Raw genomic sequence first — 18,616 nt, forward strand, 5'->3', positions numbered from 1 at the left:
CTTTCTCATATGTGCCTTGATGGGGGGCTCCAGCAGAGCAAATGACTCCTTGCTCAAGCCAGCGACCTTGAGGTCATTTCCATTATCCCACACTCGAGCCAGCAACCCCATGCTCTAACTCAGCGGTTCTCAACCTGTGGGTTGCGACCCCGGTGGGGTTGCCTAAAGCCATCCGAAAATACATAATGCATATCAGGTATTTACATTCCGAATCATAACTGTAGCAAAATTACAGTTATGAAGTAGCCACCAAAATTATTTTTTGGTTTGGGGTCACCGCAACATGAGGAACTGTATTGCGGGGTCACGGCATTAGAAAGGTTGAGAACTACTGCTCTAACTAGTAAGCCAGTGCTCAAACGTGGATGAGCCTGTGCTCAAGCTGGCCACCTCAGGGTTTCAAACCTGGGTCCTCTGCATCCCAGTTTGATGTTCTATCCATTGTGCCCCTGCCTGGTCAGTTTATGTTGAACATTTTTTTAATTGGAACACACACTATATTTAATAATGAAATGTACTCACTAATAAATTAAAATTTTTAATAGACTTTAATTTTTAGAATACTTTTAGATTTATAAAAAAATTGCACAGAAAGTATAGAGTTCATGTATATTCACTTTCATTTCCCTTATTATTAACATCTTGCATCAATGTGGTACAACTGATGAATCAATCTTGACACATTATTATGAATTAATGTCCGTGTTTTACTTTAGGGTTCATTGTTTGTGTTGGACAGTTATGTAGATTTTAATAACACATAATATGTTTCTACCATTATAGTATCACAGTGTAATTTCATTCCCTAAATATGCTGTGTTCTACCTATTCACTCCTCCTCCTATCCCCTCAATCCGCAGCCACCACTGATCCACAATTTCCCCTCTTGTTAAACATCTTGCTTTAGTGTGGTACATTTCTTACAATTGATGAGCCAATATTGATACATTATTATTAACTAAAGTTCATTTTTACATTAGAATTCAACTCTTTGTGTTGTACATCCTGTGGGTTTGGACAAATATATGTCATGTACCCACCATTATAGTATCATATAGTTTCCTTGCCCTTAAAACCTGTGCTCCACCTTTTCATCCCTCTCTCACTCCACATGAATCCCTGACAACCACTGATTTTTTACTGCCTATAATTTTCCAGAATGTTTCATTTTTACTGTCTTCATAGTTTCCAGAATGTCATATTATTCTACTTGGAATAATACAATATGTAGAATTTTAGATTGGCTTCTTTCACTTAGCAGTATATATTTAAGATTTGGCTCTGGCCAGTTGGCTAAGTGGATGGAATGTTGGCCCAGTGTACAGAAGTCCTGGGTCAATCCCTGGTCAGGGTGCATATGAGAAGCGACCATCTGCTTCTCTTCCCCTCCCTTATCCCCTCGTCTCTCTCTTCCCCTCTCACAGCCAGTGGCTCAGTTGGTATGAGCGTTGATCCCAGGCACCGAGGAAGCCTAGGTTGGTTTGAGTGTCTGCTGCAGATGGGATTGCTGAGTGGATCCCAGTCGGGGCACATGCGGGAGTCTGTCTCACTAGCTCCCCTTCTCTCACTTAAAAAAAAGATTAATTCATGCCTTTATGAACATTAAAAGCTCATTTCTTTTTATTGATGAAAAATACTCCATTGTATTGGATGTACCTCATCCATCTATTATTAAATCACATCTTGGTTTCTTCCAAGTTATTGCAACAATGAAAAAAGCTGCTTCAAACATTTGGGTGCAGGTTTTTGTGTGGACATAAAGTTTCAATTTACTTGAATAAGTACCTAGTGTGAATGTTGGATCCTGTGGTAACGTATGTTTAACTTTGTAAGAAATTGCCAAAATGTCTTCCAAAGTGGCTGTACCATTATATTCCCATCAGCAAGCAGTGAGAGTTCCTGTTGCTCCACATCCTTGCCAAGCACTGGGTGTCAGCATTTTGGATTTTAGCTCTTCTAATAGGTGTGTAGTGGTATCCCGTTGTTTTAATTTGTAATTGCCCAATGATGTATGATCTTGATTATTGTTTCATATGCTTATTTGCCATCTGTATATTTTATTTCGTGAACTGTCTGTTCAGATCTTTGCCAATTTTAAAAAAATTAAATTTAATGGGGTAATGTTGATCAATAGGAGTACATAGGTTCCTGTTTCCAATTTTAAGATTGGATTGTTTGTTTTCTTATCATTGAATTTAAGAGGTCTGTGAATATTTTGGATGGAAGTCTATTTACAAGATACGTGTTTTGCAAATATTTTCTCCCATCTGTGGCTTGTGTATTCATTCCCTTAATTCCTGATACATTTTTTACTGCTTTAAGGAGTACTTACATTTCTTTTTGTTATAAATAAAAAGTCCTAGAATATAGTATACAAACAATATTAAATACTGGGCATTAAAAAGTATTAGTAAGAACCAGATGATTGCTTTTTTCATAGGTAAAAATAGAGTATTTGCAATTTTGTTTAGTTCAATCTAACAGAAGCCAAAAATCTTTCTCTACAGTTTTCCTTGTGTATACCCATCAACAACAAACCATTATCTTACCTTTGAGATGATTCTAGAAAAAACATTAAGCTAATATTGGAATCAAAAGCAAATGTACATGTTATAACACACAACTTTAATTTTCGAAGACAGCTCTGGTTTCAAGTGCTGTGGTTACCACTTTGAAATGTCCTAGTTAGTCTAAGACTTCTTACCACTTAAAACTACATTTTATTTAAAATTTTTTATTTATTGATTTTTAGAGAAAGGAAAGGAGAGACAGAGACAGAGAAAAAAACTGATTTTGTTCCACTTATTCATGCACTCATTGGTTAATTCTTTTATGTGCCCTGATTGATTTTGCAACCTTGACTTGTTGGGATGACACTCTAATCAACTGAGCAACCTGGGCAGGGCTTAAAGCTACATTTTAAATGGTAGCTCACCTGAACATAGCACAAAAATCCTGTGTTTTAATTTTTGGTTTAGGAAATCTGTTCATTCTCTGCAGAAGCTCAAGAAACTGTATTACTGGATTCTGCTGCTAAATTTATGGTCTGGAGTCAAATGGGCTGCATAGCGTAGTGGCTTGTGTAGGCAATGTTTCTTCCCTGCTCAGAAAGCCACAGGACATCCCTTCAGATATTAGTGTTTTCTCTGGACCCCCAAATGAGAAGCAATATACTAATTATTATTTTGAGGGTTATAATTTATGACCAGATTTTAAAAACCATGGTGATCAACAAAGCTACAAGATTAATTTAAATTGTTCTGTCAAATAGAAAAAACAAATCCAGATTTAATTAAATGCAAACAAATTTTTGTGTATTTGGTGTGTATAAAACTCTCTTTGGGAGGTGGGGTATAGAGTCAAGCTTTTGAACAAGTGGTAGAGGAAAGAACTAGTAAACAAACATGACCACGTAAGGCAAAATAAAACAAGTCACGTGAGAGAAGTGCCAAGGAAATGCTATATTCGTTCACATTAGAGACTGATTATAGTGGAGGGATCCGGAAAGGCTTTGTGGAAAACGTGAAAACCGAATGGAAGTGTGGGGGATGAGTAGGGCTTCACATTGTACAGATGGGGATGGGCATTTTAGAAAGAAGATACTTTGTGAAATAGGGTCAGAGATAGAAAAATATGGGCCATTTTAGGGAAGAGTAAGCAAGAGAAGTAGCAATTTTGAATTAATCATATAAAGTTTTGACTTTATGCTAATGACACAAAGGTACATGACATTTTAGAAACTTGCATTTTGCTGCCCTAAGAATTTGAACGAGGCTTTCTGCAGGCTCTTGTTTGGGAGCAAGTCGCCTAGTGCGTGCCCCTCGCTGCCAGCCCAGCGACCACAGCCAACACCGCTCTCCTACCCTCAACTCAGCATCACATGGACCTTAACACTTGTGAGGTATTAGAAGCTATGTGTATGTATTGTATATATATTTTTAAATGAAAAAAGCTCTTCTAGTAGTGGTGATTGAGACTGCAAGGAGGGTAAAGACAGCAGCTCACAGTAATAACAGTGCTTCACATAAATTGTTAGAGTGGAATATTGAATTTGTTACTTGGTCAGATTGTTGACAGGAATTTGGAGTTTTGCAGATGACTTGGAACAAAACTCTTTCTGTGATAAAGGGTCTACTTTTATCCAGGTTGACAGGAAGGGAACAGAGGAAAATAAAATTATAAAAGTAGAGTGGGGCCATATTTAATAGCAGCCTATGGCAGTCTGAGTAGTTTTCTGAGCAGCGGATTGATAGAATCTGAACTGTGCTTTTTGAAAAAATTTTATTAGTGTGTTTGTTAAACTTTTACTATCAAGAGAGATGCGGCCCTGGCCATTGGCTCAGCGGTAGAGCGTCGGCCTGGCGTGCGGGGGACCCGGGTTCGATTCCCGGCCAGGGCACATAGGAGAGGTGCCCATTTGCTTCTCCACCCCCCCTTCCTCTCTCTCTCTCTCTTCCCCTCCCACAGCCAAGGCTCCATTGGAGCAAAGATGACCCGAGCGCTGGGAATGGCTCCTTGGCCTCTGCCCCAGGTGCTAGAGTGGCTCTGGTCACGGCAGAGCGACGCCCCGGAGGGGCAGAGCATCGCCCCCTGGTGGGCAGAGCGTCGCCCCTGGTGTGCGTGCCAGGTGGATCCTGGTCGGGCGCATGCGGGAGTCTGTCTGTCTCTCCCCGTTTCCAGCTTCAGAAAAATATACAAAAAAAAAAAAAAAAAAGAGATGCTGCTGCAAGATGATAGGAGGATTATTCAAACAAGTGCCCATTCAGTAAAATGAAATGATTCGCGTGACAGGTGTTAGTTATATTCTCAAGACTTCTCCCAATTTTGTATCTATCATTAAGATCATAGATTATGATGGATTTTCTGTAATCTTTATCTTGTAGATATTTTTTCTCTCTCTAAAAGAATTACCTATGGCTGCTTTGGTAGGCATTACCCATCGCCTAACCCCAACCCACTTACCCTTCTTTCTCACTGATGAAACCCGGAAACAGTGCTTTCCCAGATTCCTTCATAGTTAAGAATGGTCACGTGACCAATTCTGACCAGAGGCAGAAGCAGATATGTTCTGATAGAAAGAGAAATAAAAAGACTCAGCAGACATATGCCTTTTGCCCTTCACCCTTTCTTTTCACGGTTGGAGCATAGAAATATCACCTGAACCTTTGGGAGGCATTTTGAGACCACAGGGCTGAGTGGATGAATAGAGGCAGTGATGCCAGATGAAGCCACTGCGTCAGCTGCCCTGTCTGCTCACTTCTGATCTATTTCTTAAGTGAGAAGGACTTGGTTATATCAAGCAGGTTGTCTGGTTCCTTTTATGAAAGCAATCCTAACTGATATAATAGCCTACTTCCAGTCATATATCAAATGATTAACATGTCATGCTAGTGCACTGGGGGGATTAAGGGAATTAACAAGTTTTGCTGGGGAATTGCTAGGGTACTTCTATGTGTCTGCCTTGTAGGAAGTGAGTTTTAACCCCATACTGGAAATTACATCTTCCACCAGTGGGAGCAGATTATAACCTCTTCCTGTTGCTAGTGTATATGGCACAGAGGGCAAAACATCAGGGGAAGAACACAGGGTGCTCAGATTAAAGTAGCATGGGAGTTTCCAGGAAACACACAGTTATTTGGTGGGGGGAGTGAGTAATTAGCATTCGGCGTTTTGTAGAATGTGGTAGAGGGAGCAAACCTCCTATAAAATGCCACTGGTGAAGACCCCCTCTCTGCAGAGTTAGAGAAATGGTAATAAGAATGCTGACATGATGAACTAACATTCTAGACCAGCACTGTCCAAAGAAATACAAAGTAAACTACAAATATAACTTTAAGTCTTCTAATAGTCACTTCAAAAAGGTAAAAGGAAACAGGTAAAATTATATTTAATTCAGTTTACCCCAAATATTGTTTTAATATGTAACCAATATACAATTATTAATGAAATATTATGTGTATAGTCATATTAAGTTTTGAAACCCAGTGTGATTGGACTAATCATATTTTAGTTGCTCAATAGCCTTATGTGGCTATTGACAACTGCACTGGACAGCGTAGTTTTAGAGAAGAACAAAGTGGTTTATGTGTTATATAGAAATGTTTATTTTTTTAAAAAGTGAAAATTTTCACCAAAATTCTAATTGTCTAGGGTTTTAGAAGAGATGGGCATTAGTAAATTTTTAGGAGAATCTAACAATGGTGAGGAAAAAGGTCCTATGGAAGGTGTCCAGGCATTTTTTTAAAGGGAGTCTGACTGGGGTTGTTAGATATGATCTAAAAAAGTGATGGCCAGGAAATGAAAATTGAGATAAAAGATTTATTGAAACCACATGTGTAATCTTGGAAACAGAACACTCAATTTCACCTCTTGGGTATATTAAGAAGCAGGAAACTTTTCTTTTTAGAATAATTTACATCATCTATCTATAATAAAATGGTGGACTTCATTTAATTTATTTTATGATTCTGCTAGTATAGCCTTTCCTTCCTTGAATGGGAAATGATGAGAGAAGGCAGATTTGGAGAATGCAGAAAGGGGTTTATTACTTTATCTTTCTAGCTGTTGAGCTTGATCAACTCAGTTTGTATTCAATTCCTGAAGGTAGAATATCTCAATAATCATTTTTTGGGTATAATATTTGCTAATGTGATTGTTATGTATCCCAGTTCATTTAATGAATGAAGTGCTACGAGTTTATTTATTTTTGTTTGTTTCCTTTTTGGCCAGCCAGTATCAGGGACTCTATTCACCAGGGACAGCAGTCTGGTGTTTGAGGTCCTGCCTCCACCACTCCCATCAGAAGTACTAGAGAACATTGGGGGGGTGTTAAAACTTATTTACTTATTTATTTTAGTGCAGGGTGGGGGGAGAGAGAGAAAGAGAGGGAGAGAGTGAGAGAGAAAGAGAGAGAGAGAGAGAGAGAGAGAGAGAGAGAGAGAGAGAGAGAGAGGGGAGGAAGAGCAGGAAGCATCAGCTCCCATATGTGCCTTGATCGGGCAAACCTGGGGTTTCAAACCAGCAATCTCAGCATTCCAGGTAATGGTGTTTTGTTTTGTTTTGTTTTGTTTTTTGACAGAGACAGACACAGAGAGAGAAACAGCTAGGGACAGACAGTCAGGAAGGAAGAGAGATGAGAAGCAGCAATTCTTCATTGTGGCACCTTAGTTGTTCAATGATTGCTTTCTCGTATATGTGCCTTACTGGGGTGTTACAGCAGAGTGAGTAAGCCCTTGCTCAAGCCAGCTACCTTGGGCTCAAGCCAGCGACAAGGGGGTCATGTCTATGATCCCACGCTTTAGCCATAGACCCGGCGCTCAAACTGGTGAGCCCACACTCGCCAGTGACCTCAGGGTTTCGAACCTGGGTTCTCCGCATCCCAGTCCAATGCTCTATCCACTGCCCCACCGCCTGGTTAGGCTCCAGGTGATGTTTTATTCACTGCACCACAACAGGCCAGGCCTGAGAACATTTTTTTTTTTTGTATTTTTCTGTATCTGGAAACGGGGAGAGACAGTCAGACAGACTCCCGCGTGCGCCCGGACCCACCTGGCACGCCCACCAGGGGGCGATGCTCTGCCCCTCCGGGGCGTCGCTATGTTGCGACCAGAGTCACTCCAGTGCCTGCGGCAGAGGCCAAGGAGCCATCCCCAGCGCCCGGGCCATCTTTGCTCCAATGGAGCCTCAGCTGCAGGAGGGGAAGAGAGAGACAGAGAGGAAGGAGAGGGGGAGGGGTGGAGAAGCAGATGGGTGCTTCTCCTGTGTGCCCTGGCCGGGAATCGAACCCGGGACTTCTGCATGCCAGACAGACACTCCACCACTGAGCCAACCGGCCAGGGCCCCTAAGAACATTTTTAAGAGCTTCTGCAGACACATAAGAAGTTTTAGGTTTTTTTTTCTTTTTTTTCTGGTATAACTAGAAACACGCTTTGGAAGCAAAGGCTTCTCCTGTGTCCAATTAGAAATAATAAATGCTTCTAAAGATAAGGAAAATTTGTTGAAAGATTTAACAAAAACTTTAATTAGATTTATTGAGAGATTTCTTTAATTATAAACTAATTATGCAAACCTGGTTACAACTTCAATTTATTTTCATAGTGAAAATGGCTTTTTATAGAATTCAGACAACCAGAAAAGATAAAGAAGAAAGGAAAAAACCCAAACAAACCATAATGTTACTCTTAGCAAGGCGACCTATAACACAACCACAGTTAACCCTTGGCCGTATGTCCCACCTGACGTCTCTGTTCCCGTGTTCCCCACGTGCTCACAACTCCCACCACAGCACAAAGACGCCCTGTCCCCTCTGCTCTCCTCTCCTCTTCTCTCTTCCCTTTCTTTCCTGCTTTTTTTTTTCTTTTTACAAAACTGGGATCATATTCTACAGACGTTTTTATAGCTTGCTCTTTCATTTAACAGTACATTATGGGCAAATTCCTATGTTAAAGTATATACCAATCTCATCATCTTAAATAGGAAGTTACTATATGAGTGTGCCTATTGAGTCAGTCCTGTAGTTATGTTTAGTATTTTTGTTATCATAAATTGTGATGCAGTAAGCATCCTTGTCTGTACATTTGTTGAATTATTTTCTTAGAGAAATTCCCAGGTGGAATCGCTGAATGAGAGTATCTGTGTAAAGCGTTTGACTCTATGTTGCCAAATTACCCTCCAAAGATGATGTTTAATTTATACTTGTACTAACAGTGTTCCGGAGAGCTATATCTGTGCCAATAGTGTAATCATTAAAAAAAAATGTCAATCTGATAATGTTAAATGGTATTGTTGCTTTAATTTGTATTTTTTTGGTTATTATCCAAATTTGGATAATTTGGACATGTTTCCAAATGCTTATTGGCAGTTTGCATTTCTTTCTTCTTTGGTGAATTGCCTATATCTTTTTTCATTTTTAAGTTGTTTTATTTCTATTTTATATATATATCTGTCTTTATATATTTAGAACATGCTCTTTGTTATATATATTATAGATTTAACTATTTCAAAATGTTTATTTTACTTTTTTTAGAATTAAAAATTTTTGTGATATACTTTTTTTCTAGCTTATTATCACAGAGTCATTTCTGAGAAATATATATTGGTTGTTGCAACATGCTTTGTGTTTCTTGAAATAATTCATTAAAATTATTTATGTCCTTTCATGTCTAAGCCCTGCATCATCTCTAGAATATGTTTTGAGTAAGTGATGTCAAGGAAATCATCATGTAATTATGTTCTTGCCAAAGTGTCTGTTACTAGCTTTGAAGTTTGCATCTAATCTCTTCTTAGGTACATATCTTTGGCTCTAAGGTTTAGATAAATAGTGACATGTAAAAACAGAAGAATGTAATTTCTATTTTTGAGGGAGTCTGCTTTTAATATTTAATGTTAAGAACTGAGAATTAGCAATCTTACTGTTATTTTTATTTACTTTTTCTCTACATTTTTTGCAAATATGCATGATCAACATCAATGGTCTAAGATTATCCTTCAGGTAATTTCTGAGTGGCTACTCAAGCAATATGCTGCCATCAGTGAACTTTTAATAATGCATTAGAAGTTCAAATACCTGTTAACTGATATGGTATTGTATACTTGAATGTTGAATGTTCTCCCCACAAAAAAGAAATAAGTGTGTCCATAAAGTCATTGGTGCACTTTTGACCGCTCACAGGAAAGCAACAAAAGATGATAGAAATGTGAAATCTGCATCAAATAAAAGGAAAACTCTCCCAGTTTCATACCTATTCAGTGCAGTTCGATGTGGGCTCCATTTGTTGCTCTATACACATCCAAACAATAGTGAAGTTCTTGCCACACACGGGTAAAGACATCTGGTGTAACAGAATGAATAACATCTGTGATTCTCTGTTTTAAGTGATTAATGTCGTGGCACTTCGTTATAAATGTGCCGATATTCACATTGCACTTTGGTCACGGATTCAAATTTAGCGAGCCACAGAACACACTGAACTTTCCTCTGTACTGTCCACATCTCCACTGGCATGGCCGTGGGCTGCTCCGCTGTATACATGGTGTTATGTCATCATCTGCGCATGCGCACATGCTGCCACATCATCCTGCAGAAACTGGGAGAGTTTTCCTTTTATTTGGTACAGATTTCACATTTCTATCATGTTGTGTTGCTTTCCTGTGACCAGTCAAAAGTGCACCATGACTTTACGGACACACTGTAGTAACTATGTGATGGGATGGAGTTAGTAGCTATGTTATGGTGCTAATCACTTTGCAACATATAAATATGTCAAATCAGTACTTTCTACACTGTTATTTTGATGTTTTGTGTCAGTTATATCTCAATGAAACTGGGGTGGGGAATATTTGAAACGCCTGTTAAAAATATAGGGCTTTTCATAGTGTAGAAAGTCTACACACAGAGTGATGTTTTTACCTACTGTCATAATTTGGGTATGAAAGTAACACAGTAATATTAAATTTGACTATGAAAGATAGTAACATAATAAATGTGTCTAAGAATTTTTTTTTCATGTGTAATTTTAACAATAATAGTACATAATATTTTTTATTTATTTAAAAATATAGTTAACATGTATTTTTATTTTCCCTGTCTCTCTCTCTCTTTTTTTTTTTAAATAAATTTTATTAATGTTAATGGGATGACATTAATAATTCAGGGTACATATATTCAAAGAAAACATGTCTAGGTTATCTTGTCATTAAATTATGTTGCATACCCCTCGCCCAGAGTCAGATTGTCCTCCGTCACCCTCTATCTACTTTTCTCTGTGCCCCTCCCCCTCCCCCTAAATCTCTCCCTCCCTCCCTCCTGCGTCCTCCCTCCCCCCACCCTTGGTAACCACCACACTCTTGTCCATGTCTCTTAGTCTCGTTTTTATGTTCCACCAATGTATGGAATCATGTAGTTCTTGTTTTTTTCTGATTTACTTATTTCACTCCGTATAATGTTATCAAGATCCCACCATTTTGCTATAAATGATCTAATGTCATCATTTCTTATGGCTGAGTAGTATTCCATAGTGTATATGTGCCACATCTTCTTTATCCAATCTTCTATTGAAGGGCTTTTTGGTTGTTTCCATGTCTTGGCCACTGTGAACAGTGCTGCAATGAACATGGGGCTACATGTGTCTTTATGTATCAATGATTCTGAGGTTTTGGGGTATATACCCAGTAGAGGGATTGCTGGGTCATAAGGTAGTTCTATTTGCAGTTTTTTGAGGAACCACCATACTTTCCTCCATAGTGGTTGTACTACTTTACATTCCCACCAACAGTGTATGAGGGTTCCTTTTTCTCCACAGCCTCTCCAAGATTTGTTATTACCCGTCTTGTTAATAATAGCTAATCTAACAGGTGTGAGGTGGTATCTCATTGTAGTTTTGATTTGCATTTCTCTAATAACTAATGAAGCTGAGCATCTTTTCATATATCTGTTGGCCATTTGTATTTCTTCCTGGGAGAAGTGTCTGTTCATGTCCTCTTCCCATTTTTTTATTGGATTGTTTGTTTGTTTGTTGTTGAGTTTTATGAGTTCTTTGTAAATTTTGGATATTAGGCCCTTATCTGAGCTGTCGTTTGAAAATATCAGTTCCCATTTAGTTGGCTGTCTGTTTATTTTGATATCAGTTTCTCTTGCTGAGCAAAAACTTTTTATTCTGATGTAGTCCCATTCATTTATCTTTGCCTTCACTTCTCTTGCCATTGGAGTCAAGTTCATAAAATGTTCTTTAAAACCCAGATCCATGAGTTTATGAAGACCTATGTCTTCTTCTATGTACTTTATTGTTTCAGATCTTATATTTAGGTCTTTGATCCATTTTGAATTAATTTTAGTACACGGGGACAGGCTGTAGTCGAGTTTCATTATTTTGCATGTGGCTTTCCAGTTTTCCCAACACCATTTGTTGAAGAGGCTTTCTTTTCTCCATTTTGTGTTGTTGGCCCCTTTATCAAAGATTATTTGACCATATATATGTGGTTTTATTTCTGGGCTTTCTATTCTGTTCCTTTGGTCTGAGTGTCTATTTTTCTGCCAATACCATGCAGTTTTGATTATTGTGGCCCTATAATATAGTTTAAAGTCAGGTATTGTAATGCCCCAGCTTCATTCTTTTTCCTTAGGATTTTTTTGGCTATTCGGGGTCTTTTATAGTTCCATATAAATCTGATGATTTTTTGTTCCATTTCTTTAAAAAATGTCATAGGAATTTTGATGGGAATTGCATTAAATTTATATATTACTTTGGGTAATATGGCCATTTTAATTATATTTATTCTTCCTATCCAAGAACAAGGAATATTTTTCCATCTCATTGTGTCTTTTTCTATTTCTCTTAGCAATGCCTTGTAGTTTTCTATATATAGGTCCTTTCCATTCTTTGTTATGTTTATTCCTAGGTATTTTATTTTTTTTGTTGCAATCGTGAAGGGGATTATTTCTTTGAGTTCGTTTTCTAATATTTCATTGTTGGCATATAGAAAGGCTATGGACTTCTGTATGTTAATTTTGTATCCTGCGACCTTACTGTATTGGTTTATTGTTTCTAGTAATCTTTTTGTGGAGTCCTTTGGGTTTTCGATGTATAGGATCATATCATCAGCAAAAAGTGATACCTTTACTTCTTCTTTTCCGATATGGATGCCTTTTATTTCTTTATCTTGTCTGATTGCTCTGGCCAGAACTTCTAGCACCACGTTAAATAAGAGTGGAGAGAGTGGATACCCCTATCGTGTTCCTGATTTAAGGTGGAAAGTCCTCAGTTTTACGCCATTTAATATGATATTGGCTGATAGTTTATCATATATGACCTTTATTATGTTGAGATATTTTCCTTCTATACCCATTTTGTTGAGAGTCTTAAACATAAAATTGTGTTGTATTTTATCGAAAGCCTTTTCTGCATCTATTGATAAGATCATGTGGTTTTTGTTCTTTGTTTTGTTGATATGGTGTATTACGTTAACTGTTTTACGTATGTTGGACCATCCTTGAGATTCTGGGATGAATCCCACTTGATCATGATGTATTATTTTTTTAATATGTTGTTGTATTCGATTTGCCAGTATTTTGTTTAGTATTTTAGCATCTGTATTCATTAGAGATATTGGTCTGTAGTTTTCTTTTTTTGTGCCATCCTTGCCAGGTTTTGGTATGAGGGTTATGTTGGCCTCATAAAATGTGTTTGGAAGTATTGCTTCTTCTTCAATTTTTTGGAAGACTTTGAGTAGAATAGGAACCAAGTCTTCTTTGAATGTTTGATAGAATTCACTAGTATAACCATCTGGACCTGGACTTTTATTTTTGGGGAGGTTTTTAATAGTTTTTTCTATTTCCTCCCTGCTGATTGGTCTGTTTAGGCTTTCTGCTTCTTCATGACTCAGTTTAGGAAGGTTGTATTGTTCTAGGAATTTATCCATTTCTTCTAGATTGTTGTATTTGGAGGCATATAGTATTCTACAATAATTCTTTGTATATCTATGATGTCTGTGGTGATCTCTCCTCTTTCATTTTGGATTTTATTTATTTGAGTCCTGTGTCTTTTTTCCTTGGTGAGTCTTGCCAAGGGTTTGTCGATTTTGTTGATCTTTTCAAAGAACCAGCTCCTTGTTTTATTGATTTTTTCTATAGTTTTTCTGTTCTCTATTTCGTTTATTTCTGCTCTGATTTTTATTATCTCCTTTCTTCGGCTGCTTTTGGGTTGTCTTTGTTCTTCTTTTTCTAGTTCCTTAAGGTGTGAAGTTAAGTGGTTTACTTCGGCTCTCTCTTGTTTGTTCATATAAGCCTGAAGTGATATGAACTTTCCTCTTATTACTGCTTTTGCTGCATCCCAGAGATTCTGATATGTCGTATTTTCATTTTCATTTGTCTGTATATATCTTTTGATCTCTGCGCTTATTTCTTCTTTGACCCATTCATTTTTTAGAAGTATGTTGTTTAGTTTCCACAATTTTGTGGGTTTTTCCCCCTCTTTTTTACAGTTGAATTCTAGTTTCAAGGCTTTATGATCAGAGAATATGCTTGGCACAATTTCAATTTTTTTAAATTTGCTGATATTGTCTTTGTGGCCCAACATATGGTCAGTTCTTGAGAATGTTCCATGTACACTAGAGAAAAATGTATACTCTGTCGCTTTGGGATGAAGTGTCCTGTAGATGTCTATCATATCCAGTTTTTCTAGTATTTCATTTAAGGCCACTATATCTTTATTGATTCTCTGTTTGGATGACCGATCTAGAGCCTTCAGCGGTGTATTGAGGTCTCCAAGTATGATTGTATTTTTGTCAGTTTTTGTTTTAAGGTCAATAAGTAGCTGTCTTATATATTTTGGTGCTCCTTGGTTTGGTGCATATATATTAAGGATTGTTATGTCTTCTTGATTCAGTGTCCCCTTAATCATTATGAAATGACCATTTTTGTCTCTGAGTACTTTTTCTGTCTTGTAGTCAGCATTATTAGATATGAGTATTGCTACACCTGCTTTTTTTTGGGTGTTGTTTGCTTGGAGTATTGTTTTCCAGCCTTTCACTTTGAATTTGTTTTTATCCTTGTTGCTTAGATGAGTTTCTTGTAGGCAGCATATAGTTGGATTTTCTTTTTTAATCCATTCTGCTACTCTGTGTCTTTTTATTGGTAAGTTTAATCCATTTACATTTAGTGTAATTATTGACACTTGTGGGTTCCCTATTGCCATTTTATAAATTGCTTTCTGTTAGTTTTGTATCTTGTTTGATTCTTCTCTTTTGTTTTTCTATCATTTGTTTTTGTTTGTTTGTATTCCATACTTCTTTCCTCTGTTGCTACCTTTTTTAAGTCAAGTGTTTTTGTGGTGGTTTTTTCAAGGGTGGTTACCATTAAGTAATGAAAAGGGTACCTACCATATTCATTGTAGTACCCTTTCTTGTGAGTATTTCTGCAGTTCATCGTCCTTTGCTACTGTTAATCTTCATCCTTTCTCCCCTTTTTTTTTCTTTTGTTGTCATAGTTTAAGTTTGGTTTTATTGTTTTCTTGGTGGAGCTGTTACTTGTGGTTATGTTTTCTTTTGTTCTTTGAATCTGGTTGGAAAACCCCCTTTAGTATTTCCTGGAGTGGGGGCTTTCTGATGATAAATTCTCTCATCTTTTCTGTATTTGTGAATATTTTTATATCTCCTTCGTACTTGAAGGATAGCTTTGATGGGTATAGTATTCTTGGCTGAAAGTTCCTGTCTTTCAGGGCTTTAAATATTGGGGTCCACTCTCTTCTAGCTTGTAGAGTTTCTGCTGAGAAATCTGATGATAATCTAATAGGCCTTCCTTTATATGTTGTATTCTTCTTTTCCCTGGCTGCCTTGAGAATTTTTTCTTTGTCATTGGTTTGTGTCATCTTCATTATGATGTGCCTTGGAGTGGGTTTGTTGGGGTTAAGAAAACTCGGTGTTCTGTTTGCTTCTTGAATTTGAGGCTTTAGTTCTTTCCACAGGCTTGGGAGGTTCTCGTCTATTATTTGTTTGAGTATATTCTCCATTCCATTTTCTTTCTCTTCTCCCTCTGATATACCTATTATTCTTATGTTATTCTTTCTGATGGAGTCAGCAATTCCTGTAGGGCTTTCTCGTTTTTTATTATTTTTGAGTCTCTTTCTTCTTCTCTCTGTTGTGCCTCAAGTTGCTTGTCTTCTATTTCACTGATTCTGTCTTCTATCTGGGTGTTCTATTAGCTAAGCTTGTTACCTCGTTTTTCAGCTCTTGAATTGAGTTTTTCATCTCTGTTTGATTTGTTTTTATAGTTTCAATTTCCTTGGTAATATATTCTTTGTGATCGTTGAGTTGTTTTCTGATTTCCCTAAATTGCCTTTCTGTGTTTTCTTGTATATCTCTGAGTATTTTTAAGATTTCTATTTTAAATTCTCTGTCATTTGGCTCCAAGGCTTCCAATATGTTAAATCTTTTCTCCATAAATTTTTCCACATCTATTTGTGTTACCTCTCTGTCTTTTGTATCCATAATGTTCGATTTCCTTTTTCTTATTCGCATCTGAAGGTGGTCTTGATGATAGTGTTAATTAGAATTAATAAAAAATAAAAAGGAAAAGAAAAAAAAAAGAAAAAAAAGAAAAAAGGAAAACACTCCACAAAAAAAAAGTAATAATTTATTATTTCCCCCTTTTTTCTTTCTTCTCTTCCCCTCCTCTCACCTCCTTAGGGAAATATCGTGATGACCTGTGAATATATTATGCTAAATGGAACAAAAACTGCCTATAATGGAGGGCCTGATTTGGGGTGAAGAGTTCAAGGGGCAAAAAAGGGAGTAGGGACCTACTAAATACAAAAAAAAAAAAAAAAAGGGAGAAAATCTTAGACAAGCATAAAATGATTTGCTTGTAAGTGATGGTCGACTAAGAGATATAATAAGAGGGATGAGAGGGAAACAGAAAAAAGGAGAGAAAAAACAATAATTAAAGAAGAAAAAAATAAAAATAAAAATAATAAGTAAAAATCTGTTGTATTAAGTGGAGCAAAGATTAAATACAATGGAGACTTTGGGTTGGGAGGAATGCTAGTGAGTTAAAAAGCAATGTAAAAAGTGCCCAAAATGCCACAAAAACAAACAAATAAAGGAAAACCAAGAACAAAAGCAGAAGAAGAAAAAAAAGAACAACAACAACAACAAAAACCCACAAAAACTTGAGTCCCAAATTAAATAATTTGTTCGTGATTGAGGCTTAAATGGGAGGAAAATTAAAAGGAGAAAGGAAGAAATGAATAGAAAGGAAAAAATAAGAGTAAGAGAGAAACAAAGGAAGAAAAAAAGGAAAGGAAAAAAAAAAAACAAAAGGGGAGAGAGTGAGAGTTAAGGGTTTTGGAGTGTAACCCTAAAGGAGAGTTAGGATGAAGAAAAGAAATAAAATGTAACACTCATGGGTAGTGTAGTTCAAGAAAAGGGTAGCATAAGATGGGCAGAGAGTAAAAGGACCGAGGTGGAAGAAATAGAAATAATAATAAAGGCAATAAGATAGAAGAAAGAAACAACAACAACAAAGAATTAGTGGAACAAGTTATAAAGTCTGTGGATTTTTCTTGATTTTGAGAGGTTAACTTCTTCCTTTTTTCTTTTCTCTCCCTCTTCCTGGTCGGTGACTCTGTACCCCAGGTTCTGCCCCTGTGTCACGCTTAGGTAGGGATTTGCAGTTGATGGGATTCTATGGCAATGTCATATAATTGGCTTTAGTCTCACTGGTAGTCAAGGCTTGTTGGCGTTTGCAGAGTCCAACAATGAGAGAGTTTGCTTTCCTGGAGTCTCTTTCCTAGTCTCCCCTTCCTGAATTAGCAGCCTGGTGATCCAGCTATGAGGCTGCCACTGCTTCTGTCTGGGGAGTAAGAGGCTCAAAGAACTGGGAAATCCCCACTCTATCCTCACTCAGCACAAGGCTCTGGGTAAGGCTCTGGCAGTCAGAAGCCTCCAGCGTAATCAGGTGGGGCTGGGAGTCAATTGTTGTCAAGGTGACTGTTCAGCTCCTATCATTCAGTTGGACCACTCAACCCAGGCTTTCCACACTTGGTAGCCTGTTTTGGCTGGGAAGAAGAAGCACTAGTCGCTGTTTGCTTTATGGATCTTAATATCTGCCAAGTCCCTCTTGTTAGGTATATCCCTGAATATGGAGGCTCTGTCAATCAGAAGTTGCCCCCGCCCCTTTAGCGAAAGGCACTGAAAAATATCACGCCTCTTATCTTGGATCGCTGAACTGGGAGAGATCTTATCAATTAGAGCCCCGTGGGTGCGTAGATTTTGTGGGTTAAGCTAATTTCAGTGATTGGATCCGCAGCTGTGCTCCAGAAAGTATTTCAGGCTGCCTGCGCGCCCCTCCCCCCAACGCTTGATTGTTAGCTTGAATGGCTGGGTGAGGTGCCCCGCCCACGGAGAGAATCTCCTGACTAGGAAAGACAGCCTTGGCGCCCCTCCTGGACTGGGGCTCGGGGGCGCGCGCGCGGTTTCTCGGCACGCCAGTGGCCGGGGACCGCAGCACGGGGCGCGCGCGCGGTTTCTCAGCACGCCAGTGGATGGGGACCGCGGCACAAGGCGCGCGCGCAGTTTCTCAGCACGCCAGTGGACAGGGACCGCGGCACGGGGCGCGCATGGGGTTTATCCGCACGCCAGTGGACGGGGACCGCGGCACGGCGCGCGCGCGGTTTCTCAGCACGCCAGTGGACGGGGACTCTCTGGACCACTGCACCTGGCGCGCGCGCGGGGTTTCTCGTCACGCCAGTGGTCGGACTGTGGCACATGGGGGACGCGCGCGTGGTTTCTCAGGGTATGCTGGGGCGGCCGCCAGTGCCCAGGCTGCCGTCCCCGAGTGTGGGCGGGCAGCTGCACGTGTGGGTTGACTCACCACAGGTGTACTCCCTCCTCGGCAACAGTCCTTTTGCTTTCAGTGTGTGTGTGGAACTCCGGAATGCTCCGAGGATAAATTTCTCTGTTTCTAGTTGATAAATTTGTTGAGATTTTGGAGAGATCTGTCGGACGCGCTGCTCACGGCGCCATTTCCATGACGTCACTCCGTGTGTAAGAATTTAAAATTAAATTGGAAACCAAACAAATATATAACTAGTGGGAAATCATAAACAACAATTTAGAGATTTTA

The 18,616-nt window shown here is 38.5% G+C and overlaps 1 protein-coding gene across 3 annotated transcripts in view; it reads left to right on the top strand.

The window, feature by feature from the left end:
- FSIP1 (fibrous sheath interacting protein 1) overlaps positions 1-18,616 on the top strand; it is a 287,135-nt gene that overhangs the window by 84,223 nt on the left and 184,296 nt on the right. The gene's annotated exons all lie outside the window — the stretch shown is intronic.

This window comes from Saccopteryx leptura, chromosome 6, assembly GCF_036850995.1.
Source record: "Saccopteryx leptura isolate mSacLep1 chromosome 6, mSacLep1_pri_phased_curated, whole genome shotgun sequence".
NCBI classification, from domain to species: Eukaryota; Metazoa; Chordata; class Mammalia; order Chiroptera; family Emballonuridae; genus Saccopteryx; species Saccopteryx leptura.